Below are 18,934 nucleotides of genomic sequence, written 5' to 3'. Positions count from 1 at the left end.
TAAATGCAAGCAGCTTTCTCAAAAAAAAGTCATTTCAACTGACATTTTTTGGCTTATGTTCAGCATTTTACAGCCTAGGTATCAAAGCCATACATTTATGATTTGAGATGCCACAGACCTTACTTATTCATCATGATTAGATGTTTCTATCTGCTATTCTACTGAATGGCAGGCAAGTTCTAATACTGAAAAATAGAAAGAATCAGTTTCTGGTTTGTCAACAACAATAACAAAATAGTGAAGAAAATAAGAGAAATGAATTAAGTTCATCTCTTCAATGAGGATGCAATCTAAGTCAAACTTTTGAATGACCATTGACTATTGGCACAATATTAGACTATAAACTGGTGATTTTAGTACATTTGTACCATCCTGGTGCTTCAGGGTTAAAATTATTAATTTTAAAACATAATTACTGGCCATATTTATAGATAAGATGAGTCTTACAAATCCATTATTATATGATGGATGAGTATGTAGCTATTAAAGGCTAATATTTTGCTTTGGAGAATATTTTTTCTTTTCTATTATAGTAATTCCTTTGTAAGTGTTTAATCTTTACCCTATATAAGCAAAACCTTGAGGGCTCTCTCTCCTATAGTTCTGAGTTAGAAGCATAGGAAGTTTAGAAGGCAACTCTAATGATATCGTGTGACCCACAGAAATTAATCATTGATGGTGGAGCCTCAGGCATGACGGGTATTGGGTTAGGGGAGTAGTCTGTTGACTTCTGCATGTGCTGCTGTCACTTATACAGCCTCCCCACAAAAATAGGTCCAGCTAGCACTGCAGGAAAGCCTGGGTGCTGTGACTGCCTGTCGACGACAGCGTTCAGCTGCCTCTGCTACCAACAAGGATAGCCATGAGTGGAGAAGAGGACACTGGACATTGTGTGGTTGGTTATGACCCTCGTCTTCATGAGGCTTTTAGTCTCACCACCAGAAAAACATCCTTAAGGAAAAGATTAGAACTAACAGTATTGAGCCTTAAAGAGTTCCATTTTACCTTTATAAACACAGCTCAACTTACATAATACAGCTATATTACTGGTCTATATACCGGAGATTAGTTAAGTAACTTGCCTCAGAACACACATATATTGGTCTGAGGTTTTTTTTTAATGTTTATTTTTTTATTTTTGAGAAAGAGGGAGAGACAGAGTGCAAGCAGGGGAGGGGGAGAGAGAGAGAAGGAGACACAGAATATTAAGCAGGCTCCAGGCTCCATGAGTTGTCAACAAATATCCTGATGGAGGGCTTGAACTCATGAACTGGGAGATCATGACCTGAGCTGAAGGCAGGTGTTTAACCAACTGAGACACCCAGGCACCCCAGAATACACAACTAGTAAATAATGGGACCAGGATTGGAAACCAAATGAGTCTGTAAACAAAGCCAACACCTAGTTCACTGTATAATCACCCTACCCAGGATAAGGAAATGCCTTTGGTCATTATCAGGCTGTTTGTTCATTGTGGACCTACTAGCCTGAGAGCTGGAAAGGGCAGAATGGGAGTGGAGTGGGATTAGTGGTATTTGGGGAAACTGGCAATCTGAAATAAGCAAAACCCCAACAGCAATAACAGCAAAGCAAACTCTGATTTGTAGTATTTGCCCATTTCCTGTCATGGGAATATTCCACCATGGCCACTTCCAAGCTTCCTAAGTGAGGTCACTGAATGCAGAGTTCAGAAGAGGTGCACTGAATTGGCTCTCACAAACTAGCTCCCACACACCACTGAGTGGGGAGCACACATATGGCCAAGAGGAGGAAGAGTGAGGGTGGAGAGAGAAGGAATCCATTGCTGTGAGGGCCATGTCAGATAAACAACATATGAGGACTCCAGCTGCCTTGTTTCTTATGTGATAGTCAGTTACTCTGGCAGCTCCTGATGAATCTCATTTCCTGGGATTCATGCCTTGTGCAGTCTCTTCCCCTTGGGCTGCGCCCTTGACTTGCGTCACCCAGCAGCCTTCAGCAGAAGTGATGTGGTGCAGGCTCTGAGGCTCAGCCTTAAGAACACTTGGAAGCTTCTGGTTTTGTACTCTTCGAGCCTTGGGCTGCTCTCTAAGAGGCTTAGCTACCCTTCTCTGACCGGCCACATGGAAGGGCTAGGTGAAAGGAGCAGAGGAAACATATGGAAGAGAACCAAGGAAACCACCCAGTGGAGAACAACTTCTGGGCACCAGACTTAGGATCCCCAGAGAGCCACCCTAGCTGAGGCACCCTACTCAGTAGTGAAAAGCCCACCTTGAATGTTCTCACTATGGTGCTGTCTCCATTCCTAACCCACAGAATTGTGAGAAAACAAAATTGTGTCTTAGGCTGCTAAGTGTGGGGATAATTTATTAAGTAGAAAGAGTTTAAATAAAAACTTATTTTCTACCATATCAAGAATTTTATTTTCTTATCTGTGATGCCATAAACTGGTCAGGAGGGGAAGACAAGCCCTATTCCTGAAGGCACAGTCACACATCACCGTGTGCACAGCCCTCTTCCTAAAGGCACAGATGCACCATGTTAATTTGGGGGTGCCTCCAACTCCAGGTATCCAGTTCAATTTTGCCTGCCCCTGCTCCCAGTCTCATGGCAAACACAGGAGAGAATCATAGCCGATCGCTTTCACATTTTGATGTCACTGTCTCTCTTTGTGGTGACAGTGTTTCCAATCACATGTAGGGGAAATGAAGTGGAAAGAGAAGAATTCCGTACATTATTGTTCAAGAACCAAGAATAAAACAAATCTCAAATCTGTGAGCTCTGGGTTCCTTTAAGTATAATTCCTATTGTGTTGACAGTTTGGTGAGGGTTTTGCTGATGCTTCTTTCTTCTCTCGTGAACTAAGTAAGTAATCATGAAGAAGAAAGAAAAACAAAAGGGAAAATCCTGCCAGAATACTAAGTTTATATCATGACTTGAGGGAATATCGTGAAAGCATAAAATTGAAGGAAAAATAAAGCTGTCCATTGTCTGAACACTGAATTAAACTGTTGTAGAACCTTGATTAGCCAATACCTATAAGCTGAGACCCCAGAGTTAACCATTGTGATTCCAGAAATAAGCAAATATCCAAAGGTGAAGCCTCCTCTATGCCTCTAGTTCAAAAAAGTACCTAGTTTTAATGGACTTATTAGATATTTTCTAATATCAGCAAGACGTTGATGATATTTTTGTCATGAGATTAATGCAAACAAACCAGACTGAGATTAAAATAACTGGAAGATTAGGCGATTGATGGCATCATAACAACAGAACATACTGACAATTTTGGAGCAGTTAAAAGGCTGAGAAGTGAGGCAAAGATATTTTATGAAAGACAAGAAAACAATTTAGGAGGAGACTATTTTGGTAAAAATTTTATTTTGAGTAAAGCTCATCACGTACTCTACAAGGTGCCACACAGACACATACATTCTCTTGTCTAATTTTAGAAGAAAGGACTTGAGGTCTCTATCTTGGTTTGGGATAGTTTCAATGTCAGATTTTAAGATGATTCTGAGTCTATGGAAAAGTAGTGAAATCATAGCCACTGCAAACTGCTTATCAAAGTACAGGTATAGCACTTAGGTCTCCTATTGTAGATTTAACACGTGATTTCAAGATGGTCATAATGGGCTCCTGGGTGGCTCAGTCAGTTAGGTGTTTGACTCTTGGTTTCGGCTCAAGTCATGATCTTACGGTTTTGTGAGTTCAAGTCCCACATCAGGCTTTGTGCTGGTGATGTAAAGCCTGCTTGCAATTCTCTTTCTCACTCTCTCTCTGCCCCTACCCTCCACCAACACACACTGTCTCTCTTGCTCTCAAAAATAAATCAACTAAAAAAAATAAAAGATGGTCATGAAAACTCTTCTAGCCTGGTATTCTTCATGTGGAACTCACAGGGAACTTTTTAAAAATCTCTCTTATACCTATCTTATGGCATTGATTTAATACTCCAAATCAGAGAGAAGTGATTAGTGAAGTATAACGTACTTTTCAAAACCAAGGTAATCTACTGGCAGGTGAAGAACAGTGCTACCCAGACAATGTTTACCAAGACTGCTGGACCTCTTTCAATAAGCAATCCAGACAATTTAGGCCTAACTTTGTCCTTTCTAGAAATAGGTCCACCGTTCCAGCCTTCCATGAAAACTAAGCAAGGTGGGCATGAAGGAGAAGATGCACATTTTCAACCCATTTTAGATTAATGGAATCATCTGTATTAGATGTGACCTGATTTGTTTTGAGCTCCAAGTGTATAAGTACATGTTTATTTTCATATCAGGCACAGGTATCCTTTTCAATAGTGGGTGCCAAGTGGAGGGATAAGATGGCTAACAGAGTGCCAATATTATATTATTTTTCCAGTAATAAGGACATTGCCTATATTATGGCCATTTGATTACATTTTTAAAATTTTTTTAATGTTTTTATTTATTTTTGAGAGCAAGAGAGACAGCATGAGCAGGGGAGGTTCAGAGAGAGAGGGAGATACAGAATCTGAAGCAGGCTCCAGGCTCTGAGCTAGCTGTCAGCACAGAGCCTGACATGGGGCTTGAACCCACGAACCGTGAGATCATGACCGGAGCTGAAGCTGGCTGCTGAACCAACTGAGCCACCCAGGCGCCCCAAGCCATTTATTACATTTTTGTTCTCATTTAAAATAATCATATTTTATCCTGAAGCTTTCTAAGTAAATTTGAATGTTACGTGAGGTGTGTAATGGAATAAAAATTGAGTTACATTGACTCCTACTCAATCGTCAACATGCTTCTTTTCTATTACTAGAGATAGTAGAATGGCTTTGGGGACCAGGAATTTAGACATTATTTTGTACATAGTTACAGTTATTTGCTTGGCTATTTCCATAATTCTCCAGGTGATATGTGTGTTGGCCTTCCTTGTAAATAGCACTTCCACAAGTCTTGGTTATTAGTCTTCAGGCTCATAGTCTTTACAGAACAGAAAATCATGAATTTAAACTTTAATGATAGAACAGAGCTTGTCAATCCTGTGGGAATTGGGAATTTCATAAAGTATAGCTACTTCTCAGCCTACATACTGGAGTTGTTGAGGCTTTTCCAGATGGAGAGTATGAGCTATGTACATCAGGGTGGGGTCAGATGGTCCAGAAAAAGAAAAGCTAAGTTCTGAGGCACAATAAAGAGAAGCAAAAAGAAGGAACCCACATTTTAACAACTACTCCTTGTATTTGAAAATTTAACTGGGAAGTCCTTTCTTTAGGTTTCATTTGAACAAATTAGGAAGGTAAATAAAATCACACTATCATGCTCAGTTTGGTTTTGTGGAATTGGAGCAGCTCACAGGGAAAGACTAATTGGTCAGCATAGGTCTGTAGGAATTCCACAGAGACTGTAAAAATAATTAGATTTTATATAAGGCTATTCAGCAATATAGCAAGGATTAGTGGAGTGGTACAAGAATTGTAGCCATTGTCAAAATGCAAAGATTGTTTTGTTTTGTTTTCATTTTTCAAGAGAAAACCTGCAAGCTTACTAAAGTTTCCCTTAGTGTTTAGTATTTGAAACCAGTGAACTCTTTTTTAATTCCTCATAGGGCTCTGTTAACCATACAGGTTAGGTTTTACCAAACAACAACTTTTCAATTTTGTTTTCTTACTGTATCTGACTACCAAAAACATGACCCTCTTCTGTGACTCTTCTCTTTAGGTTAAAATATCTGTGGTTCATGGCTTTCATCTCCTTTTATATGATGGACCTCAAAAAGAGAATTCTTTGAAAATAAGCACATTGTTGGTAAAAAATGAGTTTAACTTTCAGGCTCTGTCTTTCTTTGCTATCCTGTGTTCTGGAAATAATTCACATTAGTCATCTTTTAGAAATTGTAAGTCATGTCCTCCCTGCCATGATATAATGCCCTGGTAGCAATCCATTAAATATCTCATGCTACAAGCGACCCCAGGAGATAGTAATTAACCTAATCCTGAGTGTAATAATAGAATCAGAGACTGATGAACAGTTTTCTTCAAATATTTTAAGTAATGGCATAAAACTGAAAGGCCATGCATTGCTTGTCTTAGAAAAACAGTATGGAATATGTTAGAATATCATGAATAAATGAACACTTTCATTTATGAGTTTTATATAGAAATCATTGAGTTTTCCTGCTCGAGGTGCAGCCTGCCTGGTAGTTAATCTTCTTGTGGCACTTACTGTATAATGCAACACCTCTTTGGGCAATCTTTTGTATTAAAATATAGCATTTAAGTTCCTTTCCTCCACAGAGCGATGCAAGAATGAATTGTTCAATTTTTTTTTTATCACATGCTGGAAATTATTTCAGAAATAACCAAGATGGTAATTTCCATTTAATATCTTTTTTAGAACTCATTGAAAAATATGAAATATTTTCAAACCAGAATAAAATTACTATGAAATGAAAAGAACATTGCAGTGGTAACCAGAAGATTCCTGTCTCAGCCTCACCACCATCTGTGTGCGGCCCGAGCAAATAATTTACCCTCTCTCAGTTGTTATTGTAATTATTTTAATCATTAAAATGAAAATGCTAATTTAATGACTTCCAGGTAACTTCCCTTTTAAATAATTCTTCTCCTGTTTAGATCTGTTTCTTCATTCTTAGTTCCATCTACCCCATCCATTCCTGGTGCATTTTAATGACCGCTTCGTTTAGCCCCAAAGAATTATGGTTCATCCCAGATCACTGTGCGATTTCTTCTTGTGGGAGAGAGCTGTCTCTCATCCTCACTGAAGTCATATGCCGTCTCTCACGCCGTAAAGGAGATTGGACTGGCAAGGCCCAGCTGTTTCCTGAGGAAAGCTTAGACCCCATGATAGTTGATGGATAGGCAAGACATAGGCTAAATCAGGTAGTAGAAAGTGCCATTTCTAAACCAAACTTCCCAGAGGCTCTTTCAAACAGTGAAAGAGATACCTTCTGATTAGAAGAAAATAGCACTACCAACTTGGAGTGACCATGTTAGGATGGCTACCAAAACCATTTACAAAGCTCGTTTAGTCCACAGGCCACTTCCTCGTAAATCTCAGGGGTAAGTCCACTTAAAAATGGACATTCATTCTAAGGTTTGATCTGTATTTGGCTTAGTAGAAGACCAACTCAGAAGGTTTGACAGTCCAGTTAAGGATTTTTAAGGATTTTTAAGGATTTTTGAAAATGAAGAATTGTCGATAGGAAATTTCCCTGTGAGTCCCAGGTAGTATCCATGGACTGTAAATTATCCTTTGCACACTGCAAGTGGGAAAAAGATACTCTATCAGGACATACCAGTATGCCTTTCAAAATAAAATATAACTATTTTTAAACTTGAGATGTAGCCATTATTATTTCTTGACGTAAAAAGGAAAATTGGACACACATGTTTATGCATAAATGTTGGGCCATTCATAGCATTGTTATTTGGGTGCAAAAGGTTGAAAATTACCCAGTTTTGGTGAAAGGGGAGGAAACTGCTCAACTCATCTGGGACACTAGTTCATAAACCACATGAAATCTTTAACAAAATGAATTCCAGAGTTTATGCAATTCCCCAAGAAAAAGAGGTGGCTTTAAAAAATAAATCATAATGAGAAATATTATTATTATTCTCACTGGTGGTATAAGGCTCATTAATAAAACAATCTCTGTGATATGTGAGTTCTAATGTAAAACTATAAAAATATTATAAATGTTCTGCATAGAGTAGAATGGCCATATTTATGAAATAGAGTTGACATGATTAGCAGTAACCTTGCACCATGGGAGCAAAGAGACTGTAATTAAGCCTACTCCATGAATATTGTGATTTTCTGGCATTTAAAGGAGAATATGGTTGGGGAGGAAGAGTAATGGGCTGTTTTTCTTGTCTTTATTGTGCCGCCAAAGTTTCCCAAACCATAACAAAACCTGCTATACCAGGTGTTGAACACAGATGTCTGAAGGAAGCATGTAAAGCCTAAAATGCTTCAGAGAATGGAGGGGTTACTGAGACCTGATATGGGAAGGGCTTAATGAGGAAGTTCTCATTTGAATTACCCTTAAAAATCTGGATCGAATCTAGAGAATGGGAAAGACCCAGCTCCCATCACAGCCCACTTACCAGCTCCTTCGACTGTGCTGAATTTTTTTAATTTTTTTTTTTTTAATTCTTGAGAGAGTGCATGTGAGCAGGGGAGGGGCACAGAGAGAGGGAGATGCAGAATCTGAAGCAGGCTCTAGGCTCCAAGCTGTCAGCACAGAGCCAATGTGGAGCTGGAACCCACTGACTGCAAGATCATGACCAGAGCTGAGAATGGATGCCCAACGACTGAGCCATCCAGGTGCGCCTGTGCTGAATTTTTTACATCTAGTGAACCTAACCTAGAACTTCCTAACCTCTCTGCTTTCTAACCACCATGCTACAACCCTCTTTCCCTTCCATTTTTGACTGGCAATGACTTTGCAATCACCATTCTCAGTCAAGTTGAGACTTTCTTCAGAAAGATTTTTGGGATCTTTTAGCAGCTCTCTGACATTTTAGGTCCATTGTTGTTGTTGTTGTTGTTGTTTGGAGCTGCCAAAAAGTCTGCATGTACTGTCCCCATCAAAACATTTGCGTCTCGGTATTGAAATTGACTCTTTAGATCTTGATTCCCTCCAGAAGACATTTTATCCATTACTCTTTGCACAGTGCCTGGAACATGTTAGTTATCAATAAGCATCTGTTTATTGAGGGAGGGAAGGAGGGAAGGAAAGGAATGATCTATATGAAAAGATCAGAGAAGAGAAGCAGAAATGATGGGTGGCCCAAAGACAATAATAAGAAGGCTGAAGGGACTAAATTTTAGTGCTGACATCATTTTCTTCTAAATGTGCCAGATGATGTGTATCTTTTCAGTGGATCGTAGATTGGGACATTTGCCCTCTTCGAAGAGACACAGGAAATAGAATAAATCCAATATATTTGTCAGTGATAATATGTCAGATGCCTGTATAAGAAGGAATTTGAGTGTTTCAGGGGTGTCAAATGGATTTGTCATGTTTTGATACAAAACAACTTTTAGAGTTTTATAAGGGATTGCAAATCACTTAAAAAATCAAGTTTTATTTGGAAAAGGGAATTACCAGTAAAATCACATTATTGCAACAAATAGATTTCATTTTAAAAATGCTATTTTAATTTTATTTAATTTATTGTTGAGAGAGAGAGAGAGAGAGAGAGAGAGCGAGAGAGAAAGAGAGAGAGAGAGCGCATGCATATACATAGATTGACGGGGTGGAACCAGAGAGACAGAGAGACAGGGGTACAGAGAGAATCTCAAGTAGGCTTAACACTCAGCACAGAGCCTGACACAGGGCTCAATCTCAGGACTGACCTTGGGATCATGACCTGAGCCAAAATCAAGAGTGTCGGATGCTTAACCGAATGAGCCACCCAGGCACCCTGTAAAGTTTGTTTGAATAGGTTTACATATAAGGCAAAATATGAACCAGATGAAAATAGAATAGATAGATGGAAGAGGCTTTTGAACAAATGTTACAACAATTAAAGTACTTAAAATGTGTTGTATATGTAATAATTCACTGATGGGGCCCACATGGAAATAATAATCCTTTACCCTGAAAATAAAATACAGAGCATATACATTTCTCTGAACTCAATTTGAAAATGGGTTATTAGACAGCTAGTGGGAGAAAAAGTTTGTATATTTGACATTGCATTTGTGCCACCTTCCAGCATCTTTCCAGGATGATACACAATTTTTTATTTGATGCTTTTAGAATGTTTGATGAACGAATAATCTGGATGTTGTAATAATTCACTTAAATATAATTTATCTAGAAAGTCTATATTCTATTCTAGGTTCTAGAGGCACTGAAAATATGATGGTGGATAAGATATGCTCTTTTCCATCTATGGTCACAAATTGAACAGAAAGAACATTTTGGAACAAGCCCTGAGAACTCTATGCTCTGAACATACCAGACTGTTCACTTTTCTCTGGACATCTCAAAATACATTCACCTTATCTGTGATTCTGCTCATGTGATTACATAGATTTTTTGAGTCTTAACATGTCTTTCTCTCAAATTACTGTCTCTATGCCGAGTTTCAAAAGCCAAAATTTGAGTAAGAATTTCCTAAGTCCTGCTCTCTGTTCTACTCAAACTGCCATGCCCATTCCCAGAGGCCATGGTCTCCATGACAAGCTTAGTTCTTACAAGCAAAAGAGGAATTCTTGGGAGGGAAAATCATTTAGGTCAATAGCTAAACATGTCCTGCATCATGGAGATGTGAACAGCTGACCACTAGGGGATCTAAGAAGTACAAAAGATGAAAAAAAAAAGACAGAAGCTTCATCTTCACAGCATCTGAGGTGGATTTTGAAGGAGCAACCTGCTATTGGCAGGCAGGTACATAGGGGCTGTAACACGTGAGCAAAATCATGGATAGGTGAACATGCTCTGAGACGTGAAAAATTTCTTGAATGCCATTGACTGTGATCCTGTATTCCTCCAAATATAAGCAAGTTGAAAAAGTGATCTGAAAGATGGGAGAAAATGAAAATGCCTATACTTTTTTTGATGCACATAATATGCACAAATTTTCTGAGAGTGAACTTGACCCACATTTGCTCAAATAAATTACCCATCTTTTCTCAGTGGATTCTATGCCATATGACTATAAAGAGAGAGAGAAAGAATAAGAGAGAGAGAGAGGATATTTTATTATTAAAATATGAAGCAAGTTGAAAAATCTTAAGTCTGAAGAATCCTTTTTACTAGACAAGTAATGCCAACTACTGACATTTGTCACATGTTGTGTTGTAATGGATTTACTGTGCACTTAGCACAAACTGGTGATTATGCTAGATACCACGGGACATTGCTTAAGAGGACAAACGAGCCTTAGCTTCTAGATGATGGAATCATTCAATAAGGCTAGGCAAACAAAAACCAAAAGACAACAGATTTTGATGACATCTATAAAAATAATAATAATAACAAAAGAAAAATAGCACTGTTACAGAGAACAGCAGGAGAACTTCCTTAAGACTGGGCAATCTGCAGACATCTCTAGGAAAACGTGATGTTTAAAGTGCAAATGAGGGACAACTAGGTGGCTCAGTCATCCAGGATCTAGCTCTTGATTTCAGCTCAGGTCATACCAGGGTCATGGAATCAAGGCCTGCATGGGGCTCAGTGCTGGGCATGGAGACTAAAAATTCTCTCCCTCTCCCTCTGCCCCTCCTCTGTCTCATGCACTCTTTCTTTGTAAAATAAAAACTTAATTAATTAAAAAAATGCAGTGCAAACTGAAAAAGAAGTTGACCCTGTGTAGAATCCAGGAAAAGCATTTCAGGCAGAGAGAAGATCTAGAAAAATGCCCCCAGGGTTGAAATAGCCCTGGTCATTCAAGAGACTAACTGAAACCCCATAAGTCTTTCTCTGTCTCTCTCACAATAAACAAACTAAAAATCAATAAATAAGTTCATTTATGTTCACATTTAAAAAACAAACACACAAAATAGAACCTTATGACATAACCAAGAAAGCTTCCCTTTTCCTTCTTGTCCCTCTGAGGTTTCATAATAACACATATGGGTATTACAGCCTGCAGGGACTTTTATATACATTACCCCATTTTTTTTGTCCCTGCACAATCCTTGAAATGCAAAGGACATGTGTGAGCTCTTGCTTGAGGGGCTGAGCAGCTCTTTAAGTGTATTCTTATTCCTACTTTTTAGGAGATGAGAATGTAGGACCTAAAAGTTAATTAAGCAACACCTCTGGAAGATATCACAGAAGTAGGTAGTGGGTTAGGCAGAGGGAAGATTCTTCTACCTCCAAGACCACAGGGATTCCAGTTTTGGATGGAACCTTCCTGGCTGTATCAACTTTTCCAAGAAAATAGAGCACCAGTAGAGAGCAAGAACTCAAGAGTCTGTCAGAATCGGATCAAACCTCAGCTCTCTACTTGCTAATTGGGTGAGCTTGGAAGGAACATGGCCTTTAGGCCTTGATTTCTTAATCTTTACAGTGGGGATGCTAATATCTACCTCTCTGCTTATAAATATAATGGATATAATGCTGTAACTATATGCATCCATCCTTGTATCCAGCCTTCCACTAACCAGTTTACTCCTTCATCTACCAGCATATAATAACAAGCTCCTACCATGTGCCAGGACCTTTTTAGGCATCGGGAATGCATTTATGCAGAAAATAAAGCCACTGCCCTTTTGGGACCTTTATCCTTCATGGGAAGCTATCAGTACCAATCAATAAATTAATATAGTCCAGAACAAGAGATAGTAATACAAGCTATGGAGAAAGTGGAGCAGTGTTGAGGATCATGAGTAGTCAGAGAAGGCTTCTCTAAGTAGGCACCTGGACTGGATAAATGAAATAATACACAAAATGTACATAGCATGATGCTTGGCCCTCATTACTGAGCCATGAAATCCCAGAAATAGGAGCATTAAAAGCAGACATGGGTGATATCCAAAAAAATGAACTCATTGCCCAGCCTAGAGAGAGCCTTAGCTTTTGGAGTTATTTCATCCCACTGGCTAAGTTATGAGACAGTCTCTGGTGGCTTTAGCTGATGTCATTGATGAATCCAATTGCTATTTTTCTGATTCTGTGCCCTAAAGCATCTTCTAATCATGATTCAACTTCCCATGTAAACCTACCCACCTGGAGAGAACATTCTGATCATACAGACTCCAAGTATTCAGCTTTAGTTCTTAGCTATTTCTCATTATAAGTTGATACAGAGATGCTTTAATTATGATTTGGTTTCCCATGTAGCTTGGCCACATGGAGCGAATATGGACTTTGATTATTTCAGTTCCTGTGACAGCTCTTCTTCATTACAGGTTAAGCATCTGGCATTTAGATTGAACACATTCACCTCCTGAATTTAGGTAATAGTAATGTCTGGCACAGAGTAGGCACTCAAGACGCATCCATGGATTAATAGATTGAGACTTCTCACAGGCCCATGGCAAAATCAGAGTTTCAAGGGTAAGTTCACTAGGGGGATGACGAATGCCACCCTGCAGGGCCCCCCAGAAGCTAGCCTGCCCAGGTTTGCCAGGTATCTAACCACTGTCACTGCAGGGACTGGGCACACAGACAGATATTTATACATCAACAACGGCTTTAAACTTCTGCCTCAATATATGAATACCAGGCTTGGGGGGAGGGGAAGAATGCTGAGTATCCACTGGAGGCGAGTCCAGTTGCCAGGCAAATTCAAGAGCAGAAGCAGTTATATTCCTGAGAGCAATGTCTCCACTCACCTTCAGAGCCCTGGCAGGGCAGAGGTGAGGGGACTGAGATGGTGGGACTTCTTTGGCTTCTCTGGATGGTGAGGCAGTCCAGGGTCTCTAATCATAACGATAATAACAGTATAATTCACTTAAGATTCAGCAGGCATTGCATTTCATACTTGATACCTATCGCTTCACTTAATTTTACCTACCCTGCAGGTCATTGCATATACCAGCAGGAAACCTCTCTTCCCTTTGATTCAGACCCACATTTTCCAGAAATGTTTAATGAAGGTTTCTGGCTTTTTGGCTAAACAAACATCATGCATGAGTCCATCAGTTTCACTGTGATATCCAGCCCAGTAATTTCTCTTATCTCTCTGAACCTCACGCCAAGAGATAGTGCTTGTATCCTGTTAGGTATGCAGGAGTTTCTTGCTGTTTGCTACCAGCCAATTCATTTCTCCTGTGGCTTAGTTTATATAACCCTTTTGAGGAATGTACTCGAAGGTTGGCAGCTGATGGAAATTTCCATTCCTCTACCTTCTCCCTCACTCCCTTCCCACACTCACTGCTGACTGCTCAGCCTCTGAAACACACCAGAATCTAGAAGCTTCAACTCCACCTAGGCATTAATCAATTGAGAAAACGGAATAAATATAATTGAGACCCCATTGTTAAAGATGCCTTTATTGTTTTCTTTTCTACTAGGCCAGGTTGCCACTCTTTTTTTCTTGAATGTTTAATATCCCTGGCAAGCCTAATACATAAAATTTTATGTGAGCCATCTTAATTATATAAATAAATGTTTTTTCCTTATTCTCTCAGTAAGTATATGTTTCACAGACCAAATTAATAAACTATAGAAGGTCTCGTGTATTTTTTTCTTTTCTTTTTTTTTTTTGGAGATATTTTTTAGATTAGTGGTTTTCAGGATCTTTTAGGTAATAAAGTGCCTGCAAGCCATGATTCTTTGTGGAATATCATAGCATTTTAACACCCAAAGTTAGAGTTAAAATAGACAAGCATACAATTTTGTGACATCCCAAATACTATCCTTTATATGATTCTAATAGAGACAAAAGTTATCACATACGGGGATATGAATCATTCATTCATCTATCAAATAAGTGTTATTAAGTATCTTCAAAATGTTTCTCAACTAGCCTTTACCTTGGGCGGGGGGAGGGTCCCTTAAAATATAGCATGCTGGGAAGCAACGGAGTGGCTCAGTTGGTTCGGCATTCAATCTCAGGTCGTGATCTCATGGTTCATGAGTTCAAACCCTGCATTGGGCTCTGTGCTAACAGCTCAGAGCCTGAAGCCCGCTTAAGATTTTGTATCTCTCTCTCTCTCTCTCCCCCTCCCCCTATTTCACTTTGTCCCTGTCTCTCAAGAATAAATAAACATAAACATAAACATATAATATATTAATATAACATATATTAATATAATATATACCATGCTGGGCCCCATTCAGTATTTTAATAAATTTTCAGATGATGCGGATGATGATACTGCTGATTTGGGAAACATTCCTTGAAAGCCACTGGCCTACTCTATTTTAGGGTAGGAATTGGCAGATTACAGCTCATGGGCCAAATGAGGTATATCCTTCTTTTTGCAAATGACATTTTATTAGAACGCAGCCATGTCCATTTATATATGTACTGTCTGTAGCTGCCTTTGTGCTATATTGGCAGAGTAGTTGGGACAGAGACTATACGGCTTGAAAAGCCTGAAATATTTTCTATCAGGTCCTCTACAGAAAATGTTTTTAATATGCAGGTTATCAGGACAAACTTGTACAAAAGTATCATCTAGTTCTCTCCTGCTGGACTTACATTCTAACATGGTGCTAAACATTTAGTGAGACTTAAAGGAAAAGTATAAGAGAAAGTCATAACTGAGCAATTCTACCTATTTCGTTATTCATAACCTCGTTATTCTTTCTTTCCTTTAAGGGTCCCTTCTCCATCCATACCCCAGAACCCCAGCCGGTGCCGCAATCTCTTCAAGTCAGCATGATCAAAATACCCTCCAGACTGGTCTTTCCCTCTCCCTACTTTCTCCTCCAGTGTACTCCAGATAGCATTTCAAGATGAACTATCCTAAATGTAGCACTTAAATAATAGTCGTCTCCAGAATAAGATTCTGTGGTTCCAATCTGAGGTACGGACACCAAACCACTCGGGCTGTCTTACGTACTGCCAGTGATTTCCTGTGGGTGCAGGCTGGGCCTCGACCTGATCAGAAATGGAGATGGTAAGGAACCGTACTGGCAGGAATGGCAAGGCAAGTGTTCCACACGTTAGCACAGGCTCTGCCGCTTTCTTCTTTTTCTTCTGACCCCGGCAAGGGCCGCTTCACTCATTTCATCTTGCCGTCAGTCTCTGGAGGCATCTGAGTTTGCAGCCCTGTGAAACTCTCCATTAAAACCATACAGTGTGCTCACCATCTTCCAAATTATTCATTAGTTATGTTCTATTATAAGTAATGTATTATTCATAGTAGTTCTTCATTAATTATTTGTTACTAGTATTAGTTACGTGTTACTAATGACAAATTATCTTAAACTTATGTCTTAAAACAATAGATTTTGCTTAATCTCGTTTCTGAAAGGCAGGACTCGGGGAGCGTCTTACCTGGGTGGCTTTTGCTCAGGGTCCTCAGGAGGTTGTGGTTTACGTATCGATCTGGATTACAGTCATCTGCAGGTCTGACTTAGGCTAAGGACCAGCCCGTAGCACATGGCTCACTGTACGGCCGGCCCGTCGCTGCTGGGGGTCGGCTGTGGGTCTCAGTTCCTCATCCCATGGACCTTTTCCTCTCACGCCGTGGAGGTCAGCTTCTCACCGAGGAAGTGAGCCAAGAAAGCAAGGCCTAAGCCACAGGGTCCTTCAAGACGGAGTCTGAGAAGTCACCTACTGCATCATTTCTCTGTTATCTTTTGTGTTACACAGGTCAGTGAAAGAGAATGACACAGGACTATGAATAGTGAGAATGATTGGGGGCCATTTTTAAACCTGGGGCACCACATGGTTTTAACTCTTCCCGACTCCAGGCAGGGACTTTAGTTTCACCATTTTTTCCTTCAGTGGAATGTTCTCTCTCTTATTCTTTTTTCCCACTTCCTGAATCAGATCATCTTTTAGTGCCCTCGTCTTGGTCCCATCATCCCTGTGACATCTACTCTGAATCCGTTAGCCTGAAGAAACTGCATCTTCCTTTGTTCTCCTGTGGCCTCATTATCCTTATCACACATTTTAGCAGGTACTCACACACAAGAAATAATTTTTATTCACACTTGAAATAGTCCAAAGAGCTCAACTCTTCCTGAGTAAGGCAATTCTTTAATATTACCACAAAAATCTGTGTGAGGCATTGGAAGAGATTGGACTGAATTGTATTACATAATGTATTATGAGTAATATTGATGTGGTTATTTGGTATAACGGAGAGATCGGTATCTACCAGTGCAGTGCCACTCAAGCTTAAATACCCGTGTGTGTCATGTAGGCATCTAGTGAGATGCAGATTGAGGTCCAAGGTCATGCTGATGGTGCTGGCCCCTGACACACGCTTTGAGCAACAAGGTACTAAAATACTAGAAGATGGGCATAACATAGAATATGAATTGAAAATAAATTGAAAAACAGGGCACCTGAGTGGCTCAGTAGGTTAAGCGTCCGACTTTGGCTCAGGTCATGATCTCATGGTTTGTGGGCTGGAGCCCTGTGCTGGGCTCTGTGCTGACAGCTCAGAGCCTGGAGCCTGCTTTGGATTCTGTGTCTCCCTCACTTTCTGCCCCTCCCCTGCTTATGCTCTCTCTCTTTTTCTCTCTCTCTCACTCAAATAAATAAACATTTAAAACAATTTGAAAAAGAGAAGTATTGAAGAGAAGAATCATGTCTGTGTTCACTAAAATTGGCAAGGCATAAATACTTGAAAACATGAATCACGCATGTATTTCTTTATTATTCTCTTGTGCTGTCCCTTGTTTTCATATGTACACATATGTCTTGTCTCCTCCAGTCTTGATTACAGGTTCTTTTGGATCGAGTATGTTCATGTCACCTATAGAAATGAGCATAGTTCTTATTCCTGAGTGAGGTACTCAATAAATGTCTCCTGTTGGATTGCTCTGCTGGTGATCTATTCCCATCATTACTTCCCCAAACACTTCTGTTTTCAGTGTAGGGGCTTCAAAATACCTTCTCACTGTGAATATGAATCTTTTTGTTTTATTTATAATTTTTTATAAATACATAATACAATGCCTCATAATATAAGAAAATATTAGCTAGCATTCCTAAATACACACTGAGTTAAAGTAACATGATTAAATTAATAGAAAAGATTCTGATGTAGTTACACCCCAACCCAATTAAATTAAAATCTTTGTGGGTGTGTTTAAATAGAGGTACTCTTTAAAGCTTTCTAGGTGATTCCAATATGAAACAAAAGTGAAGTTTAATTCATATCCTACTAGATTTTAAGATAGAATAATTATATTTTTATTACTATGCCCCAAAGCATATTTTTATAATATGTAACTTGGAAATATCAATGAAGACCATTTCAGAGAATGTGTTTCTTTTTTCTTTTCTTTCTTCCTTCCTTCCTTCCTTCTTTCCTTCCTTGCTTCGTTCTTCCTTCCTTCCTTCATTTCTTTCTTTCTTTTTGGCTTACAGGATGTAATTGAATCAATTTATGAGTTAATATAGATGAGTTATAGTAATTTTTGTAATCCTGGAGCAATTTAATTTTAAGTAAATATGGTTTGTTAATCAGACAGAGCTATTTGATATAGGTTGTACATTTTACTTAAAGTAAATCTATCAGGTGATTTCACAAACTTATTCTCAGCCTTTTAAAAACATGAGAACATGTTGCAAATATTTTGTATGTTACTAGTCAATGTCGGTCTCATCTCTAAATAGTACATTGTTGGGGCACCTGGGTGGCTCAGTTCGGTTAAGCATCCAACTTTGGCTCAGGTCATGATCTCACAGTTCATGGGTGTGAGCCCAGCATCGTGCTCTGTGCTGACAGTGCAGAGTTTGGAGCCTGCTTCGAATTCTGTGTCTCCCTATCTCTGCCCCTCCCCCACCCACACTCTGTTTCTCTCCCCTTCAAAAACAAACAAACATTAAAAAAATTAAATAGGACATTGTTAAGTGACAGAGATCTTTTTATGATGACAACCTTTATAAGGCAGGCATTTAACAAGTCTCTTAACTTCTGATGGTCTCCAGTGTTTTATTTGTAAAATGAAGGTATTAAAGTAGAAGGCATATAAGATTCTTGCAGCTGGAAAGGGGCAAGGTAAGAGAGTAATGTGCTTTGAGTGCTTCCAACTCAGGCATTGTGTGGTTTAAAATAATTCTCATAGAACTCTCAAAAATTCAAGAACTCTGTAGAGAATTTTCAAGTGGATGGACACAAAAATCACTAGATTGTTAAAGGAAGCCCAAGAAAAAAATCAGACAACACAAAATAGAAACACATTAATTTCTTTGATTCTGATTCTCTCATAGAAAGAGAATGATATACATCATGAATGTCAACAAGTTTGTTTTATAGATGAGAAAACTGAAGCCCAGAGGTACTTCCTGTTACTAACATAAGATAGCACACTGGTAGGTGATGAGAATTTGTCCAGTTTAATCGTACAATCCTTTACTTCATCTGAAAGT

At 39.1% G+C, this 18,934-nt stretch overlaps 1 protein-coding gene across 1 annotated transcript in view; it reads left to right on the top strand.

The window, feature by feature from the left end:
• Positions 1-18,934, top strand: part of LOC115274014 (ADP-ribose glycohydrolase MACROD2-like) — a 1,308,895-nt gene that overhangs the window by 994,648 nt on the left and 295,313 nt on the right. The window lies entirely within an intron of this gene.

The sequence above is a fragment of the Suricata suricatta genome, chromosome 12, assembly GCF_006229205.1.
Source record: "Suricata suricatta isolate VVHF042 chromosome 12, meerkat_22Aug2017_6uvM2_HiC, whole genome shotgun sequence".
Taxonomy (NCBI): domain Eukaryota; kingdom Metazoa; phylum Chordata; class Mammalia; order Carnivora; family Herpestidae; genus Suricata; species Suricata suricatta.
The sequence above is the reverse complement of the archived record's forward strand: the minus strand, read 5'-3'. Positions and strand labels throughout refer to the sequence as shown.